At 34.9% G+C, this 21,778-nt stretch overlaps 2 long non-coding RNA genes across 2 annotated transcripts in view; one reads left to right on the plus strand and one right to left on the minus strand.

Annotated features, from left to right (window-relative positions):
• The window catches only part of LOC122235056, a 44,320-nt gene extending 38,138 nt beyond the window's left edge, over positions 1-6,182 (minus strand). Inside the window, exons 1-2 of the long non-coding RNA XR_006213163.1 lie at positions 5,988-6,182; positions 2,086-2,138 (exon numbers count right to left, since the gene is read on the minus strand). This is a non-coding gene — a long non-coding RNA (uncharacterized LOC122235056). The remainder of the gene's footprint in view (positions 1-2,085; positions 2,139-5,987) is intronic.
• Positions 6,183-7,081: 899 nt separating this feature from the next.
• LOC122235057 lies at positions 7,082-10,690 on the plus strand. The gene is made up of 3 exons (XR_006213164.1): positions 7,082-7,197; positions 8,376-8,535; positions 10,620-10,690. It is a non-coding gene; the product is annotated as an uncharacterized LOC122235057 (long non-coding RNA).
• The last annotated feature ends 11,088 nt before the right edge of the window (positions 10,691-21,778 follow it).

The following is a 21,778-nucleotide window of genomic DNA, read 5'->3' on the forward strand; positions in this document are numbered from 1 at the left end:
CCTGAGCATGTGCACAGCTCTGGACATGCATATAGCCCTTCATGTATGTGTAACCTTATAGATGCCCAGGAATAAGTTGGAATTTTTCAAAGCTTCCTGGGGTCATCTAATGACCACATTGTTTGGTCAGCTAGTTGTTTGTCTCAGGCAGCTGAGACATTAAACAGTTGCTGCTGAGAATCTTTGACAAGCCCTTTGAGGACAAAAAGTTATTTGCATTAGGCAAACTCGAGTCAGGTCAAATAAAGACAAGCCATTTGAGGATTTCAAGGGAACTGCCAGACAGGTCAAATAATGACAGTTACCTGGGGCTTTGAAGAAACTCCAACCCTATTCTCCCTCCAGTGGCTGCTATGCTGTTGGTTTTCCTGTGATTGTGGAATTGTTGGTTTTCAAAGCTACCATGGACCTGGGGAATGAGGTATGGAAACAGCCCAAGTTCAAATGCTACAAAGGTAATTGTAATTACTGAGATTCAACTGATTTTCTTGAATAAATGCTCCCCAGATTGTTTTAGCCTTTAATTAATTTTCAGGTTCTGAAGAAGTTGATTGGACAATTTTTGCCAGTGTTTGTGTGGCTTTTATGGAGAAGATTTTAGGTGACCTTTAGGTCACGAGTTCCACTGACATCACTCATTCATTGAATGATTTTTCATGTAGAATTGTCCTCAGATAACACTAAGTGATTATAATGCATGATTAGAAAAAAATAGACTGTTGATGGGCTCCTGGGTGGCTGACTCAGTTAAGTGTCTGACTTTGGCTCAGGTCATGATCTTGCAGCTCATGGGTTTAAGCCCAACATTGGGCTCTGTGCTGACAACTCCGAGCCTGGAGCCTGCTTCAGATTCTGTGTCTCCTTTTCTCTCTGCCCTTCTCCCACTCATGCTCTCTCTCTCTCTTTCAAAATAATTAAAAACATTAAAAAAATAAAAAACAATGGACTGTTGGATTTTTTAAAGCTAAATTTTATCAGGGATATTTCCATCGATGCATAAGTGAAATTGTATCATTTGTTGTTTTGTCATCTGATTTTGGAATTCTAATTATACTTGTTCCAAGTAATACTCAAACTAAGTATACTTCAAAATGACAGTGTTCACTGTTTATTCATACTGGGGCACAGCCAATCAGAATGTAAGCAATTGATACAGCTGTATAGGTGAGAATTGGTTGAATATTACCTCTTTATATAAATTAGGCTGGACAGCATTTGCTATTTTCTTAGACAGCTTCTGTCAGTGCTGTTATATGTTTCTGAAAGGTTGAAGGAACTCATTTGTAAAATCTAGGACTAATGGGGGACAAGGTGGGAGAAAGCTGTTGAGTGTGATTTAAGTTTCTTTAAGTCTTCTTATTCAATATTTCTACTCAGTTTTTATTCAACTTTGACATTTTATGCTTTTATAGAAATTCACATATTTAGATTTTTTAAAAATATTAAGTTGTTTATAATACTCCCCCTTTTTTTTTGCTTTTGCCTCAGTCACAACCTTCATAACTTTTTTCCCCTCCTAGTCCACAATCTATTGCAGAATGACCCATTACATTTATTTTTTCCACTCATTACATTTAGCTTTTATGTTTCTTTAGCCTCTGTCTATCTGGAACAGTTCCTTAGCCATTTCTTGGTCATTCATGACATTGGTATTTTGAAGTATTCAGGTCATTTATTTTGTAGACTGTTCCTCAATTTTATTATGTCTAATGCTTATTGATGATTAGATTCAGGTTATATATTTTTTGGAAGAAATACTACTAACATGTGTCCTTCTAAGAATAATAATCTTCAACACAAGTGCTTGGAAATATGTCACAGTTTCCAAACGTACAAGATTCTAAAGCACTAATTTTCTTACCAAGTCCCAATTTATTATATAATGATTAGAGGACAGAGTATTTATCATATTGATTCTTTAAAGGGTGTTTTTTCTTATATTTTTATAAATGCTTCATGTACACTAAAAATGATATATATTATAGTGAATAACAAAAATTCTTAATTTTATTTAAGTTCAATACTTTTCCTTTCTCACTGAAACCTTAACATATGGGAGGGAGACATGTTTAGTTGGACTATTACCTTGTTTGGTTCCTCCATGTTTTCTAATCAGTTCTTTCTTTGTATTCTCGCATCTTGAATTTGATGTGGGGCAAAAGTAGGAGAGGAAGAGGAAAAAGAAAACTTTTATTTGCTTGCTATTACACACATCTATATTGATGCTTGGTGGATGTTTAAAGTTGAATGTTTCTCCTGAGGGTAGTTCCAAGGGGGTTCCTCAAAGATTCCCCAGCTGGAAACACTTTGTTATGGCTCCCTGATGCAGGCTGTGCTTCTTTGGCTGGTTGCCTGTTCCCTCTACACTGAACTTCTGTCTCTAGTGATAAATGTCCCTTTCTTTCTACTAGTAGCATTGCTATTCAACCTCCAGAAGACTGGAATCAAACTCTCTAATGATTTCTTAAAGTTCCTCATTAGTCATAAGAGGACATCTCTTTCTTTTACATATGGGGAAAGGGAAAGAAGTTCTCTCTCCTCACCTCCTGCACATATTTGCCTTAAATGTAGTTCTTGGACTGAGTGTTGCAAACTACTTAGCAACTACTTCAAAGATATTTTGTCTCGCACTTTGGAATAGGTACTACCATTTTGTTCTTGGTCTCAGGAAGTATGCCAAAACAGATAGGAAAATGACCCATTTTAATAATCTATTATAGACTCAATATACTAAGTTCTCTAATGACAATGTGCTATAATTAGAAACTGAAGAAAAATGATAGTAAGGTTTTTTTCAATGTCAATGAAAACTTCACAGCTATAATAGTTAAGATGGTGTACTGGTGCCACAAAATTAGACAAAAAAAGATGAGTGGAAGAGAATTAATAGCCTAGAAACAAGGCAGCACATATATGGGAACACAAACTATGACAGAAGTGTTAGTACAAATTAATGACCTAAAAACAGATTTATAAATGGTTCTTGAAAAATCAGTTATCCAAATGTAAAAAATGATAAATTCCTGCCTCATTTTATACACAAAATTCAAATCCAGTCAGATTAAAGAACAAATTGTGAAAAACAAAACTCTAAATTATTAGAAAATAAGTTGTAGAAGATATTAAGACCTCAGGGTAGGAAAATATTCAATCATGATACAAAGAGCCTATTTCATAAAGGAAAATATGGTTGAATAATTAAAATATTTATGTAAAAAATAATCATTGTGCTTGGAGGCAAGTCAGTTAAAAGTAGGCAGAGAAGATTAAAAAGGTAATTCTTTGAAGATGGAAACCAAATTAGCAACGTGTATGCTCAATATCATTAGTGAAAGAAAATAAAAATTAAAGATTCTGCCTCATATCTATCATATTGGCAAACACTTGAAAAATCAGGTAATATGAGTATATTGATTTGTTACAGCTGGTGTAATAAAGTACCACAAACCGGGTGGTTTCCACAGCAAATATTTATTGTCTCATGGTTCTGCAGACTAGAAGAATAGTATCAAAGTGTTGGCCACTTCTGGTAGCTATGAGGGAAAATCTGTTCATGCTCTCCTCTGGCTTCTGCAGGTTTGTTGGCAATCTTTCGTGTTCTTTGACCTCTGATACCTCACCCGAATCTCTGTCTGCCTTTATCTTCACATGGCATGTGTATTTAATTTTTTTTTTCTAAGAAGGATGAGCGTCAGAAATAAGAGTTGAGTTAAAAAATTAAGTTACATAACAGAAACCCATGGGGGAGGGGAAGGAAAAAAAAAAGGTTAGAGTGGGAGAGAGCCAAAGCATAAGAGACTGTTAAAAACTGAGAACAAACTGAGGGTTGATGGGGGGTGGGAAGGAGGGCAGGGTAGGTGATGGGCATTGAAGAGGGCATCTTCTGGGATGAGCAGTGGGTGTTATATGGAAACCAATTTGACAATAAATTTCATATATTGGAAAAAAATTAAGTTACAGAATAATTCGTCATCTATGATAATATATATTTAAATTATATATTATATATCAAAGTATATATTATATATCGCTTCTCAGCCTTTTGGCTAAGATCAAGTGTTAAGTATATATTATATATGATTATATAATATAATTACATATTATATATGTGTATATATATTATATAATATATATTATTACATATATTATATAATTATATATTATTATGAGATTTTAGAGTTTTCCATTTGGCTGCAACTATATTTAATGTTTGGTTTGTTTAAAAAAATAATAACCTAAAGAAAATGTGGTATAATATTAATATTTATTGTATTTGGGTTTGGACATGTGAGTGTTCATTGTATTCATCTCTTTTCCAAATGTTTAAGATATTTTATAAGAACAATGTATTTTTTTAAATCTCAGCAGTGTGGAACAATGTGCTGACAATAACAGGATAAAATTTAGGAGAGATGAATAAAAAAAATCCTAACCTTGAATCAAATAGAAACCTCACCAACTGAATGTATCCACAGTAGGGGGCATGTGAGTTAAAAGAAAAATTTGTTTAAATATCTATAATTTGATTTGACTACAATTTCATGTGTCAATATTACTAAGGCTTTCCAACAAATCTAGTTTGTCCTAAAGCTGAACAGTATGAGTGAAATGTCTAAAACAGAAAAATGATAGTACGAGTAGATTCTGTTTTAGCCAAAACTTGTGTTGTTCAGCTTCTAGCAACTGGAAGCTATTGAGAGGACAGTGACCACAATGTAGAGAGGAACTCTTGAGTTGTGTCAGTGCAGCACTAGCAAACACTTGGCTTAGAGAACATGAAGTTCAAGATGGGTATGGTAACCATATTTATTCATTGCTTTATTCATTCATCCACCTATAGGAGTGGAATTTGACTCATCTGCTGTGGCCTGCAGGATAGAACAAGAGCCAAACACCAAGAAATTGTGACGAGATGATCACAAATGTTATACTTTACTGAGACATAAAGAACTTTCCAATAGACTGGCCAAATATGACCTGGTCTTCCTCAGAAAGCAGTAAATTTCTTACCAGTAGAGTTGCTTAAGCAAAGACCTTGATTTTTCAGTTGTGAATTGGTGGTGGTGGACTAGACAGTTCTAGTGATCCAGAATTTTGGGTTTCATGGATCAGTAAAACTTCAAATGAACAAATGTTTGCAACCTACTAGGGAAAATTATTACAGCATGTGTGAATGTTTTCCCCTAATTTTACCTTTACTTTAATACTGAAATTAATGAAGTACATCATCTCAATAATTTTTTCTTGTCAAGAAAACAACCTTGACCACTTTCTATGGATATTTTTAAAAGTATATATTTAAATGTTTTTATGGGGTACATGGGTAGGTCTGTCAGTTAAGTGTCCAACTTTTGGGTTCAGCTCAGGTCATGATCTCACAGTTGGTGGGTTCAAGCCCTGCATCAGGCTCTGCACTGACAGTATGGAACATACATGGGATTCTGTCTCTGTCTCTCACTTTCTCTCTGCCCATCTGCTGCTCATTGCTCTTTTTCTCTCTCTCAAAATAAATAAATGAAGGGGGAAAAAAGCATATATTTAAATGTTTTCAAATAGAGGAAATTTTCAATATTTTGGTTTTTTCTTGATTAAATATATCAAAGTGGAAATTCACATGTATAATTGCATACTATGAAATAGAATTCAAATATCCAAGCTATTCTTTTTTTTTAAATTTTTTAAATGTTTATTTTGAGAGAGAGAGAGAGAGCGCACGCCAGAATGCAAGCAGGGAAGGGGCAGAAAGATAGACACAGAATTGGAAGCAGGGTCCTGGCTCTAAGCTGTTAGCATAGAGCCTGATGTGGGGCTCAGACTCACAAGCCTTCGAGCTGTGAGATCATGACCTGAGCCGAAGTTAGCCGCTCAATTGACTGAGCCACCCAGGCACCCCCAAATCTATTCTTGAAATTTATTTTTGTCTATAGTTCCCAAACCTACTGTTTGGCCTAGAGGTGGAAGCAAACTCCAGATGTCATTTTGCTTACCTTAGAATATTCCAGGTGGGCTGAGAAAAACAAAGAATAACACCTCATACGGTTCTTGCCTCCCTTTTGTGCCTTTCTTTTCAGGCCAGAGCAGGTCAGGATCTGAGCGCCAGGTCTGCTAGAAGGGAGGAACAGAGCTTTGGACTCCAAATAATCACTTACAAGGAGGGTCTTCCAGTCTGGAAATAATGAGAGAAACCACCTCCTCACCCCCAAATGATGCATACAGAGCAGGGGAATTGTGGCCCCAAATGGCTTCTTACAATGAGGACCCAAAAGTCACAAATCAGTAAGAAGACTGTGCTGCTCACAGCTTGGGCTAATGCAGGGGACACTGACCTACAACAGTGTTTCTCAGCCTCTGCATTTGATATTTGGGGCTACAATGCTTTCTTGCCAGGGGCTGTCCTGTGCACTGTGGGATATTTTGTGGTATTCCTGGCCTTTACTCATTTGATGCCAGTAGCATCGCCCACTCTCCGGTTGTAAAAATAAAAATGTCTCTAGACATGCCAAGTGTTTCGGAACAGATTTCTCCCAGTTGAGAACCACTTGTTTAGAAGATCTGTAGACTCTTCTCAGCCTGGAGACATTAGGATCAGTCTTCTTGAACTGTGCTAATGTGTATAAAAGAGGTTTTTCTAATAGTAACCCTGGAATAACTCATTTGTGTTTCTCTTGTCTAATTCAGCCCAAATGAAGATTAGGAAGGGGTTGAGGGTGGGCCATTTTACAGGCTCTCCCCTTTTGAGTCAGAGATCTTTCTTCCTTTGGACATGGATAAAAATATCTGGGAACAAGTTTCAGCTGTAGGTAAACTGGTGAACCTTTAAATACTGTAGTTGCCCTCTTCACATTAATCAGTCTTGATGAAGGCTGTGGCCCTTTTTTCATGTTTCTTCTTTTTAAAAAATTACCTCAAAGTATTTGTAAAACATTTCTAAAGTTTGTAGTTTGACCATTACATTTCCATCATTTTCCAAAAGTCTTCAAAAAGTTAACTTCATTATTCGGGGGGGTGGGGAGGAATCCCTACTTATGTAGGCAACTTTTTCTCAAACACATACATATGGCTTCTCTTATTCTAGGTTTGGCTTTCTGCCTGGATCAAAAGCGAGAACTGTATTTGCCTTTGAGAAAAGGATTTGTGACCAGACTTTTGTTTTCCAGTGCTGTTTTACAGAAATCTGCAACCACATACTACCCAGATGTAAGTGGCCTCTCTCATTCATCCTAATGGAAAATCATACTTTGTATAGAAGGACTGAAACTATCTGTGAGACACCATTGGGACTTGTAAAGTAAGCGAAAGAAATGAAGTACTATACCAATAAAATCACTATTTTCAGGAATTTGTTTAATTAAACAGGGTAAGATAAAGAGTAAAAAGCACAGAGGTTGGAGCAAAGCCTGATTTGCATGAAGATACTTATCATTAATAAGCAGATCATATAAATTCATAAAGGCTAAAATCCATCTCAGTTTCTTAATAGATGTATTGTGTCTGGATCCTATGCTTTCCAGAATTTTGACTCTTGCTGGTGCTCAGAATCCTGATTAGGACAAAGAAATCCAAATCACCAATTATGGTAGATGAAAGTCTACTGATCTGTAAAACATTAGCTCAAAAAAAGATACAGCTAGTAGGTCAATAGTTATAGGATCTCCTAATCTCATGGATTAGAAATTATTATCTGCTTAGAAAAATAGTATTAATGGGCTACTCAGAGTGGCATTTTTTAAATTTGTGTTTTGTTGGTAAATGGGTCAACACTTCTTATTTCAGATATAGATATTTCCAGAGGGGGAAAAAAAACCCAAAAATAAACAGTTGAATAACAACCTTTCATATTTAAAAGCTCCCCTGTTGTGGTCTTATTGTTCGGTTCATTTATGCTTTGGGATGCTTGAGAATGAAGAATTCAATATTACCACCTGAGTTTGGGGTTGAGAGAGACTACCATGTGTTCTCCTAGTCCCTTTTCCTAGGAAATTAAATGGTTATGGTCTGATCTATTGGTTTTTGCTCACAGTTTGCCATCAATAACTATCTGAATACATATTCAGGTCTCTTTTCGTTGGTTTGCTCACAGTTGGAAATTTCCCAAATATGACTTGTGCAAATGTTTTTATTCCTCTTCTTTTTCTTAGTTTTCAGATGCTGAGAACTTAAGATCATTGTCTTTATACTTCTTTTAGATCTGTATTTCAGATGCATGCTCTTATATAGGAATTTACTCCCGGTTTCAAGAAGGTTCTTTGACATATAAGCTGCCTTTTTGCTGACTACAAGGGATTTTTATTACATTCCTATAAATGTCACGTACACAAATTTCATTTTTATATTAACGTTACTGTTATCAGACTTGCATTGTATTTTTCTCTTAGGTGTTTGTTATATGAGGATAGAAATATTTCATGCCCTTTTGGAGCAAAAGTGACTTCAGAATTAATGGTGATCCACTCAGCATCACTGACCATACATAGCCTCAGAAATGCTTGACTGTTCAGTGGGCACACGGCAATGAGGAAGAATGAGACTCACAAGGTGAGATGGGCAGATAGGAAATTGGAGAACTATGATTCTGATGTCTGTAAAAGTGAGATGGAGGAAAGTAATTATCTTTCGAGTGACATTAGGGGAGGTTCGAAGGAGTGAGTTTATAAATGGGGAAAGGTACAATTAAGGCAGTCAGGGATTATTAGCATCTGATAAAGGTATAAGAAAGACTTCTCTACAGAGTCAACCCCTTGTACGCTAATCAACACAACCTCACACCATGAAGAATTTGATAGACCAATGAGAGGGCAGATAACCAGCTTTTTCATTACATCTAACATTAATATTAGTTTGGTGTAAAATGTCCTTGTCTGTGTTTCATATATTCCCAAGAGTGTTGGAAGAACAGCCTATGGCAAGTTAAAAAAAAATTCTATCAAATAATGTCTCCAGAAATTCATCTAAGAAGGCATTAACTTGGGTCTCACATTAAGAATTGTGGCTCATTGGTGGTTAGCCATTCCAGGCCCCTTAGTATATACAACTTCTTCTATATGTAATTCTGTAGCACCTCAACCTGGTGCTAACTTTGTTCACGACTACATCTCTAGTCCCCTGAATGCTACTTAGCGCATAGTATGCCTACCCTAAATATTGTTAAAAGAAACTGATATTCAGAGAGCTTAAGTATCTAGTTCCCAAACTAGCAAGCATCAAAACAAAAAATTTGAATCCAGGTCTATGTGGCTCCAATTCATGCTTTTCTTATGTTCATTCATGCATTATATGATTTACTTAATGCTCTCACGATTTTTAGCAAATTATGGGATATAACCAACACACCAAAGATGTAAATAAAATGTTATGTAATTTTAATATATATTGTTGACACAAACTGAACAAACCTTTTAGAATCTCTAAAAGTAAGAAAGAGTTTTATTTGAGCTCAAGTTAGAACAGCTGCCTGGGAACTACATTCTTCACAAGGAAGAAAGTATTCTGGAGAATGAACAGTTTTTACAGGGTGATAATTTTTTTACATATTGCAAAAGCTGAAAAGGTTACAGATTACCATATAGGCAGGAACCATGGGTTTTGTCATAAAGAAATGCAGGGAGTAGGAGCATTGTTCGGTATCTCAAGAACAAGATGGTTTTCGTTTAGGCTACTCATTCACAAAGCAGATGTGCTATGCATGTGTGGTGAGCCATAGATCAGACTCTTGGTTTGAACAAAGTTCCAAGTTTATATATGGTCATGCTGACTTAGGAAGAAATCTAAAATGGTTTCCCTTGTATATCAGGCCTTTAGAGAGTTTTTCTCTCATCATTCCCCTTTTGATCAATAATATTTTGATAGAAAGCATTGATGTTTATTATTTCGTCCCTTGATGCTAGGCCTGGTTTAGGTTGCCTAGGAGTCCACATAGGGAGGTCAAGAGTATGGCCTTTAATAGGAAATGTTACAAATGATTTGTTTTCAGTGACACCAAATTGTTGTGGAAACATTGTACATGTGCTTTGTGATGAGTTTTGCCTTTGGTAACATTTATAGCAGACATGCAGAATTAGTAATAAAAATCCGATTAGTAACAATTGAAGCAACCAATAGGGAATAGGTATAAAATTAGAAACACAAGAATCCAAAGAAAACCCGAGTATTTTGATAATTGTACATTGAGTATCCATTTACCTACTCTATCTAAAGTTTTGAGCCTTGTGAAATATTTGAGCTGATTTGTTTCAAATGTTAATTTCCTTTTGTTATATGTAAGAATTTCTCTGGCCAATTGGTTTCTATAGATATTACATCTTGTGGTTGTTGTAATTCTATCTCCCCAAACATTTGGTCATCAATATCAATATTAGTGTATGTTTTGTTAGCATCATGCAATTCTTGTGAGTTGCAAAGCCAGCATTACACCATATAGCAGTAGTGTTATGATAAAAAGTACTCTGGTTACAAAATAAATCAGAGTATTACACAGGTGTTTTATAAGCCCACAAAATCTTCTTTTTCCTGTATACCATATGTTGGTTGGTATAGGCAGAGCTGTTATAGGCCAACTTGGAGTGAATTCAGGGCTCCATTGTTGTTTAGGGCATAACCATATATTTTGCCTGAATTCACAGATGTCCATGGATATTGAAATCCAACAAGAATCATTGGATAATAAAGTCCATTTTCCTCCAATGGGAAAAACTCTGGTGGTATTTAAAATAGTTCCTGGGATGCCTGGCTAGCTCAGTAAGTAAAGCATGTGACTCTGGATCTTGGGGCTGTGAGTTTAATCCCCATGTCTGGTGTAGAAATTATTTAAAAATAAAATATTATAAACAAATAAAAAGTTAAGATGTTAAAAACATATGTCAGGTTGGGTATCAGGGCTGTACTTTATATAAGAGTCTTTAATGATTTTCCACAGATGAGGAGAGCTATACATCTTGGGTTTCTATAGTTAAGAAAGAAGGGAACTGACCCATAGTTACCTCAGAATCTTCTTGGTTGCATGGCAAAGTTAGTTTAGGAGATGGCTGAATCCACCACATCACTCCTAAAGTAGCATCTTTGATAGATACCCACTGTTTTTTCTTATTTTGTCTTAGGCTATTCCATTCACCAAAAAACACAGTGTGTGAGAACATTGGATATTTTTCCATGTTGGACAAGTTGCCACTATGTTTCTCCCATTGCACCCAGGAACCTTTCTTAATAAATTATTATCTAAGTTTAAAGAGGCAGAATGGTCAACCTGGTGAATGTTACATATAATCTGAGTTTGGGAGTACTTCCTGACAGTGTTTTTCTAACAGAGGTCCTTTATAGTATATAAGCACCAGTGTAGCTAACGGAACATTAGAATAGGTCCAAGAGGTCGTTAAATATTTTATCTAAGTTCTCATTATAATAAAGTACTAGGGTAGTATTTGAAGTTAGTTAAATCAGAGGGTTACCATGATATTTTATTAGGATACAATAAAGGGGAGGTAAAAGCGAACAAATAGGTTTACTATCTTCTAATATTACAATTTTAAAATAAAGAAGAGGAGAAAAACAGACTGGATCCCAAATCTTCAGAAAGCAGTCTACCCTGATATCATCTACTTCTCATCCTGGTTTGTAGTTTAAATGTCTCTGATCTTTGAGTGGTCCACTGAGCAATGAGCATAAAGATTGTCTATAGATGGGCTATTGCAGTGATTTCTTTACAGCAAGTCATTTATATTTTCAGTTTATAAAGCTTCAAGAAAAAGGGCAGTTTTAGTTGTCAAATGATTCCAAGTCACAAAGGTGGGAGAAAAATAAAAATGTTAGCTTGAAGAGTTGTACTGGGCATTAGAGGACACCAGAAGAAATCAGGATCTAGTCCAGTATATAATGAATAGTAGTAAAATCTAATATCTACAAAAATGTGTTATTGAAACCTTTTCTTTTTAGAATCACCCTTGTTTTAACCAATGTGATGTAATTATTTACATAACCACAGCAAGAATAGTGATTTACCATATAGGTTCTTTTTTTAAAAATTTTTTTTTATTGTTTTTTTATTTATTTTTGAGACAGAGACAGAGCATGAATGGGGGAGGGGCAGAGAGAGAGGGAGACACAGAATCGGAAGCAGGCTCCAGGCTCTGAGCCGTCAGCCCAGAGCCTGATGCGGGGCTCAAACCCATGGACCGGGAGATCGTGACCTGAGCCAGAGTCGGACGCTTAACCGACTGAGCCACCCAGGCGCCCCACCATATAGGTTCTTTTAAATCTGCTTTGCTGGAACTTTTTATAAGGAATTTCAAGTTGAGCTTTTAATAACCTCTCAAGGCCAAAAGCCAAATACTTGCCATCAGATTGGCCTATAATACTTGTAGATTTGGGTGAATTTCTCTTGATGTACCCAAAATATCCTGAGGTTCTTGCACCTGCCAGGAAGTGACATTTTTTACTCACCTGGTAAGGCTGCAGGGAATTTTAAAAGCAAGTTACCAGGGCAACATTTCCAAGCTGTCTTGCTCCATAAAGTCAACCTTCATTCCTTAAAGTTGTCTGGTCGTATCTGAGTCTATACATGTCTCTCTAAATGATGACATTCCAGTCAAAGCCCTGGTAATATAATTACTGTTTCCAAAGGTGTTCTGTTCTAAGGAGAACAGATTGTTAATGAACTTATACAAATAATTTCCATTAAAAAAAAGAATATTCACTGACAGTTTTTGAGTTCTGGAGGGTTCAGGTAGGGAGTAAAGATAAAATATTCCTTTGTTAATGAATTGAAACATTTATTTCTGTAAGACATAGATATCCTAAGAGAAGAAGTTTCCTTAAATCTGAAAGACCAGGGGTGCCTGGGTATCTCAGTCAGTTGAGCGTCCGACTTTGGCTCAGGTCATGATCTCACAGCTTGTGAGTTCGAGCCCCACATCGGGCTCTGAGCCTGGAGCCTGTTTCGGATTCTGTGTCTCCCTCTCTCTCTGCCCCTAACACACTTGCATTCTGTCTCTGTCTCTCTCAAAAATAAATAAACACTAAAAACAAAACCTGAAAGACCCAGACATTAGAGGACCAGCAATGTTTCAAACAAAAGTCATCGAAATATAATCACCTTTCTTAATTCTTTTAGTCTCATGTTATTAATTTGTGTTCTATTTGAATGCAGCTCTCCTGTTAGTTTTGGAAATTCTTACTCAGCTTAGTTTTATAACTTTAAATATATTAGAAACCAGTGTTTGTCAGAAAGTCCTTTTCATGAATCTCCTTGAAGAGGAAACACATTTTGCAAGAGTATAAGAACAATAACTATAAATGACAAAAGATTAAAAACTGGCCATGGTTAAAGATCTGATGAGAATTCATTAGAATAAAGTGGACAAGGAAACCTAGTTATTTCTGTGACATAACATCATTTGACATGACTTTATACTAGGACATATTAAAACTTTAGGAATTTCATATAATTTCTAAGAACAGTTACAGCATTTACCTATACAATGTAATGTAAAAAGGTTTTTTATCATTTGTTTGACAATGCTTCCCTTGTAACTTAAACATACCAAATAAACAAGCCTAATTAGTCAAAAAGACTTCATTTAGAATTTGAATACTTGGGAACTTTTGTTAAAAACCTCAGAAGGTTTTAAAGAGCGTGCCTATATGGGATTACAGATTATTATACACTTAATCTTTATATTTAACCAAGGTGCAATAAGAGATTCCACTAGAAGTTTATATAGTTATTAGCAAAACAGCACCTTTAATATTGAGAAGGTTTAACTTTTGTTAAGTAATCACAGACCTGATAAAGACAAAGCATAGAAACTTTGTTTTTCTGAGCAGATAAAGAAAAGCTTTGTTTACAATTTATCAAGAGTAGGCCAATAATTAAAGACAATTTGGTCTTTTTCTCAAAAAAGATAAACTGAATCCCAATCTTACACTAGTACCCTTTTAAAACTCACTCATTTGAATCTTAGTCCAGACCATGCATATTTTTTTTTCCAAAGATTCCCCTTCACAAACCTTCTATAATTTTATTTTTCATTTAGATTTTGTCCTAAGCTTGCTTTCTCTAAATAATCAGACTCATTTTAGGGCAAAATTACTTTCTTTTCCCTCAACAAAGTGTAGTCCCATTCCTCATACCTTTCTTACCCAAAGATTTCTTGTTACAAACACATCTTGGGATGCCTAGGTGGCTCAGTCAGTTGAGCATCTGACTTTGACTTTGGCTCAGGTCATGATCCCAGGGTGATGGGACGGAGCCCTGCCTCAGGCTCCATGCAGAGTGTGGAGACTGCTTAAGATTCTCTCTCTTTCCCTCTGCTCCCTCCCTCACTCCAACATGCTCCCTGCACTCTCTTTCTCTGTCTCAAAAACACATCTTACTTTTCTTGCACATAGAGCTGCTTTCCATATAATTAAGACTGCTAAGAAGGATATTTATCAGAATTTTTACTTTTAGAAACCTTAGCTTCCAGTGCAAACTAAGTACTAATCAATAGTGAACTTACCTATTACCTCAGAATTCTTTAGATTAGAAATTTATGAATACATTTCATAATTTATGGAAGCATAGCTTTTCCCCCGGAATACAATCTTTCAATTAAGCACAAAGGATGTTTACCAACAGACACAAGTCTCAATTTCTTTGCAATAACAGGCCAAAAGCAGACAAATGTAGTACTCAACACTTTAGTATTCTATGTTACTTGGAAAAGACTTAAAAATTCAATGAATTCAACCCAATACTTGAAAATTTCAGGTTAGTAAAGATTTTGTAAGCCATTTAAATTTTACCTATAAACCATTTTATCTATTCAACCTACTTGTTCTTAACAATTACCCATGAAAACTTCATAAGTCAGGCAAAATCAACCATCCTTTTAAGTCATTTTTTTTTTTTGCTGATAAATAATAGATGCAATATGAATGAAACTAATACATTTAGGTAGAATAAAAGGCTGATTATCTATATGATATCTGATGTTGATAACTCCAAAAGACATACCTATTTTAATTAAACCAACAAACCTAAACTAGTTTTAAGACCATTCTTCCAGATTACATGAACTTTCAAAACATTTGGTTAGTCTTTATCTAAGTTTTAGAATGTCCAATTTTTATAAGCACTTGCTTTTTAACAATTAAATAGAACTCTTTCACAAATTTATTTTTTCAATACCAACCAGAAGTAGAAAAAACATCTCACATGACACACATGGACACATATACACAAAGATGCAAACAAAATCTAGTCTTTGTTTCATTAATATTTTTGGAGAGGACATTAAAGGCCCAATTTCTAAATATCTCTTTTATTAAAATAAATCTAATTGCAAGGTATTAGTATAATCTACAGACCTATTAATTAGTCATTTCCATTTTCCAACCTGACATGGCAAGTTTTGTACAAATATGACAAAAGGTGCAGAAACAAACCAAAGAAATCCTAAAATTCCTCTATGAGCATTGATTCCTCCCCAAAAGTTGGAGCTTTCATTGACTGAACCAAAAGTCTTCATAGTTTCTTTCTAGTTCTGTTCCCAGTCTTTTTTTTAAATATTTGTGTGTGTGTGTGTGTGTGTGTGTGTGTGTGTGTGTGTGTCTAAGAGAGAGAGAGAGTGAATGGGGTTGGGGCAGAGAGAGAGGGAGAGAAAATCCCAAGAAGGTTTCATGCTGTCAGTACACAGCCTGAATGAAGCAGGGCTCAAACTCACAAACTGAAATCATGACCTGAGCTGAAATCAAGAGTTGGCCACTTAACCTAGTGAGCCACCCAGTGCCCCATTTTTTCTTGTTTTTCAACCTAGTTAAGGTTGCTTAGCCTTATGGGCAGCTTTCTTTGTGTGCATAAGAAAAATGATTTAGACCTATCAAAAAATCCCATTGGGCAATCTGAGACTTCAATCTGTCTAAATTATTCCCATCTAGCGAACATTACTGGTAACCCACAACAGCTTGAATAAAAATATCTTCAAATTAAGGAGATCCAGATATCAGGAGAACTCAACAGCGACACCTGTGAGGTGCTGAGAAGTTAAAGGGGCACAAAGGGCCTGTGCTGGTACTGAGCACCGAGTTCTAGATGACCCCCAGGTGTGAATTGCTGTGATATCTTGCCAACTACACCAAGAAATGTCAGCACAAACCGAACAAATCTTTTAGCATCTTTAAAAGTATGAAAGAGATTTATTTGAGTCCAAGTTAGGACAGCTGCCTGGGAAACATGCTCTTCATAAGGAAGAAAGTGTTCTGGAGAATGAACAGTTTTTACAGGGGTATATACCTTTACATCTTGTAAAAGCACAAAAGATTATGGATTAGCATATAGACAGAACTCATAAGTTTTCTCACAAGGGTAAGCAGGGAATAGAAGTGTTATTCAGTATCTCAAGAACAAGATGGTTTTCCTTTCGGCTATTCATTCACAAAGCAGATATGCAATGCATGGTTGGTGAGTCATAAATCAGGCTTTTGGTTTCAACAAAGTTTATATACAGTCATGTTGACTTAGAAATAAATCTAGGAAGGGGGCACCTGGGTGGCTCAGTTGGTTAAGCGTCACTCTTCATTTTAGCTCAGGTCATGATCTCATGGGTTTGTGAGTTCAGGCCCTGTGTAGGGCTCCACAGTGCCAGTGTGGAGACTGCTTTGGATTCTCTGTCTCTCCCTCTTCCTTCCCCTGCTTCTGCACACACTCTCTCTCAAAATACATAAACTTAAAAAAATCTAAAATGGATTCCCTTGTATATCAGGCCTTTAGAGAATTTTTCTACTAATACAAATAATTGATGTGAATTCATGAAACATAACCACACCAACACTAGTGAATCCACTATTTGAAAACTAGAATGTTATTGTAAGGGGCAAGGGCAGGCCACCCCAAGATGGGCCACTTTGCCATGAACATTATTCTGAATTAAAAGTAATCTAAACCCAGCAGATTCAGAAAAAGCTCTTTACCTCCCCCTCAGCATCCTTATACCAGAGAGAGCGCTATTAACAGAGGTTCCTCTTTACCTAAGAAACTTTTATCTACATAATTGGGCAAACTTTGATTTCCAAACATCTCCTTTCACCTTGTACTAATAGTCTTTCTCTCCCTTGTATCCTCAGATCTCTACCCCCCTCCTTAGCTCATGTAAGCCTCATGTTGCCTGTCTTTGGAAATTCCATGTCTGTATAAATTCCCTGTACATATACTATTAAATTTGATTTTCTCCTGTTAATCTGTCTCATGTCAATTTGATTCTAAGTTCAGCTAGAAGGACACTCTAGGGTAGAGGAAATTTTCCCTCCCCAACATCTTTGAGTTATATGTATATTCCTCCAAAATTTCATTTCTCTACCTCCCTTCCATAAGTAACTGACATATTGCCTTCTCTTCTAAAATAAAATTTTCACATATATAGCAATCCTTAAATAAAAAGCCATTTGTAAACATTTATAGCATGTAATTTAATTATATATGTGTACATATCACATATTATGTAACTACTAATATGTAATTTTCTTCTATTTACTCTTCACTCAACGTTTTTGATTCATATATCTTGTCAGTAGCTGTAATTCATGTTCACAGCTATATAATATTCTGTGACTATGTCATAATGAATTCATCCAGTTTTGTCAGATTTTTGTTACCTGATTTTTTTTCTATTATTTCAATCATTGCTGTCAATTATAAAACTCTTGTACATATCTTCTAGGACTCATATGCAAGTTTCTCTAGGTCTTTTTTCTAGGAGTAAAATTCCTGAATTATAGGTAAGTTCATGATGCAATTTAAAAATTATTGTTTTCCAATAATTTGGAAATAGCTTCTAGAGCTATATATATTTGTCATTAATTCCTTGCCAATAATAGATACTATCAGAATTTTAAATTTAATGTAACATAAATGTAATTTAATGTAATATAAATAAAATTATGTCTTTTGATTTTAATTTACACTTCTATGATTACTAATGGGACTGAGCCATTATTATTTCCTCTCATTTGAAATGCCTGTTTGGTCATTTATTGGTTTTGTTTGTTTTGTGGGGTGAGGGTATTTGTCTTTTTCCTGTCGATTCATAAGAGTAATTTTGCTTAATGGATACTAATATTTTGTTTAATCTATATGTTGCAAATGATTTGCAGTTTATTCCAATTTTATTTATGGTGGTCTTTGATAAATAGAATTTCTTTCTATTAGTGTAGTTAAGTTTATCAATATTTTTTCACTTAAGATTAATATTTTCCCTATTCTGAGATTAAAAAAATTATCTTCATATTTTCTTCCAAAAGTTTCCCTTTGGAGTGAAAATGTTAATTACCTGGAATTTCATAATATATATTATAAAATAAGCTATACATTTTATTGTTTTTCATAGAATTAGCTTATTTCCTTCCTCCAGTTATCAGTAATATATCCTCTTTGTCATTACCAAGATCTGTTATGCAAAGGTATGTTTCTGGGCTCTCTATTCTACTGAGTATTCTATTCCACTTGGTAACTGGTCTCTCCTTGAGTGAATATTGCACTATATTTATTTATATAGCTTTATAATAAAGCTTGGTATCTAGAAATACAATTTTTCCCAACTTATCTTTCTTTAGTTATGCTTTGCCCATCTTGGGGCCTTTGCTTTTTCAAATAAGTTTTAGAATTAATATGTCAAATTCCTCAAAATCCCTATTAAATTTTGATTAAGTCTGTAGTGAAATTTAAGGAGAACTGACATTTTTATGGGTGACCATCCATAAACCTAGTGTTTTATGATTTGTATTTGAATAAAATTTTAAATCTTTAACTTTTTGTACATCTTTAAAAAATATTTCATTGTATTTATTTTTGATATTATAAATATGTACTTTAAATTATGCTTTCTAAATTTATAGCTAATGTATATTTTATTCAGGCACCTTGATAAACACTAATTCTAATATTTTGTTGGTAGATGATTTGCTTTGGGTTTCTATGTAGAAAATCATATAATCTGTTAATGGTGATTTAATTTTTTTAATTTTTTTTTTAATTTATTTTGAGAGAGCATGAGCAGGGCAGGGGTAGAAAGAGAATTCCAAACAGGCTCCATGCTGTCAGTGCAGAGCCCAAGGATGGTGAAATCATGACCTGAGCTGAGATCAAGAGTCAGACACTCAATTGACTGAGCTGCCCAGGTACTCCAATAGCGATATTTTAGTTTCTTTCCATATTTATAGTAACTCTTTTCTTACTAACTAGATTGGCCCTCCAGTACATTTGGCTATTGAGCACCAGAAATGTAGCTGGTTTGAGCAACTGAATTTGTCACTATTTTTCAAATTGTAGTGTGTGGCTAATAGATACTGTATTGGACAATGTAAATCTAGTATTTTTGTTCTGTCTTAGCACAGAAGTTAGTCATTTTATTATTTACATTATTTCTTTTTAGGTTAATCTACATGTTAGTCAAGGAAATTGTTAAACATTTCTTCTTGCATTTTATAACTTATTTCTAGAATCTTTAAGTACATCATTTAGAATATATGTTAGTAAAGGTCTGTTGGTGATAAACTCTGGGTTTTTCTTTTTTGTAAATATTATTTTGATAGATAATGACTTTCAAAAAGAATTTTTATGACACAATTCTAAGTTGATAGTTATTTCTCTCTGCATTTTGAAGATACTGCTCTAAAGACTTTTGGCTTTCACTGAAGCTGTTGAGAAATCTGTTAGATTGTTCTCTTTCTTATAGGTGTTCTGGTTTTTTCTCTAGTTGTCTTTTAGACACTTCCTTTATCTTTGGTGTTCTGAAATTTTACTATTATATAGTTTACATGTAGATTCCTTTGGTTATTCTGTTTGGTAAATATTGTGTGTCTTATACCTACAGTTTCTGTCTATCATAAGTACTCAGCCATTCTCAGCCTACTTCTCAACCCTTCTCTGTCTCTTTTGCATTCTTTCTGTGTTATTTTTCAGAAACTATAATTACATGTATATTTTGCCTTCTTGTGTCTATTTTTTCTTCAATAGTTCTTAATCTTGGGGCACCTGGGTGGCTCAGTTGGTTAAGCATCTCTTGATTTTGGCTCCGGTTATGATCTTACAATTAGTGAGTTGGAGTTCCGCATCAGGCTCTATTAGTGCAGAGCCTGCTTGGGATTCTCTTTCTTTCCTCTCTCTCTGCCTCTTTCCTGCTCACGCTCTCTCTCAAAATAAATAAATAAACTTAACAAAAATAGTTCTTAATCTTCATTTTATATTTTCATGTTCTTGTTTCTAGTTGTCTCTTTAGTTGTCTAATAGTATTTAATATAGCCACTGAGCTTTAATTTTAATTAATCTATTTTTCATTTATAAAACTTCTACTTGGTCTTTTTACAGTCTGCTTGGTTAAGTATCTCCAAGTTTTGGCCATTTAAATTTGATTTTTCATTGTTTCTGAGGACTCTCACTCATGGTGGCCTATTTCATTCATTGTTAGGTGATTTCTAAAAATCAAGTTTATTTTAATTAAATAATTTTGAGAATTCTGAATGTTCAATGTATGGTGACTTTCTGCCACATAAGTTTTGCATTTGCTTCACTGGAGCCAAAAGCATATGTAACTGCAACTACTTTGGCTCCGATGCAGCATTCTAGCCTAATGTTCAGCACCCTCACCTTGCAGAATGTCTAGGTATCTTCTAAGCTCAGAAATGCTACTAGATATGGGGAAAATTTTGTAATTGTTTATTGGCACTATTCAGAATTTAACTCACTGTTCTTTTTCTTCTTCCTCCCACTTTCTCTTTCTTCTCATCTTGGGAGACTTCCTGTAGTTTTCTTTTCTTGTCTTTGTTTTTTTTTTTTTTTCTGAGCCCAACTCTACTTTAAAAAATAATGTTGTAGTTATGCAGAATCAACTTGCACTGCTGTAAGAGAATCATTTGTATTCTGCTAACATCAGAAGTTAGTGCAGGACTTTTATTCAATAGCATATAGATATCTTATTACACAGCCTCCAGCACTGGAATTAGATTGATTGACTTGTTTTCTTCATATGCTAGACTCTGAGCTTCACGTAAATCTAATCAGATAATTACCTTAATAAAATATGGACAAAATACTAAATTATATCTGAAAAGGAGGGGCACCTCACTGGCTCAGTCAGTAGAGCATGCAACTCTTGATCTCAAGGTCATGAGTTTGAGCCCAACGCTAGGGTTAGAATAAAAAAAATTACATCTGAAAAGGAAATATAAGTTTTACATTTATGGTCTTCCTCAGGGAAATAGATTTCCTAAAAGATTGTAGAAATGTTTCATTTTTCCTAAATTCATCTTTCTGGACTATATTGTCTAAGATTACAGAAGAAGGTATCATGTGGAAGGAATACTGAATTTGGGGCCAGGAAAAAAACCTATAATCCCGGGTTAGACACTAAATATATTATTTTCAACAATGTAATTAACTTTTATGAGCCTGTATTTCCTCATTTGTATAATGGAGGTAATTTCTATTTCATAGTTATTACAAGAATTAAACAAAATAGTATATATGGAGTTACCCATGACAATGTCCAGTAATGGAGAGCAGAATATGCTGCCCCCAAATCTGCCTTTTTGGCATAAATATTATTTTGAAATGCTTATTCTTATTTTTTTAATGTTTATTTATTCTGAGAGAGCATGACTGGGAGGAGGAAGAGAGAGAGAATTCCAAGTAGGCTCCGTGCTCTCAGCTCAGAGCCAGATGTGAGCTCAGTCCCACAAAGTGAGATCTTGACCTGAGCTGAAATCAAGAGTCAGACACTTAACCAAATGAGCCTCCCAGGTGCCCCAAGCTGCT

This window comes from Panthera tigris, chromosome F2, assembly GCF_018350195.1.
Source record: "Panthera tigris isolate Pti1 chromosome F2, P.tigris_Pti1_mat1.1, whole genome shotgun sequence".
NCBI classification, from domain to species: Eukaryota; Metazoa; Chordata; class Mammalia; order Carnivora; family Felidae; genus Panthera; species Panthera tigris.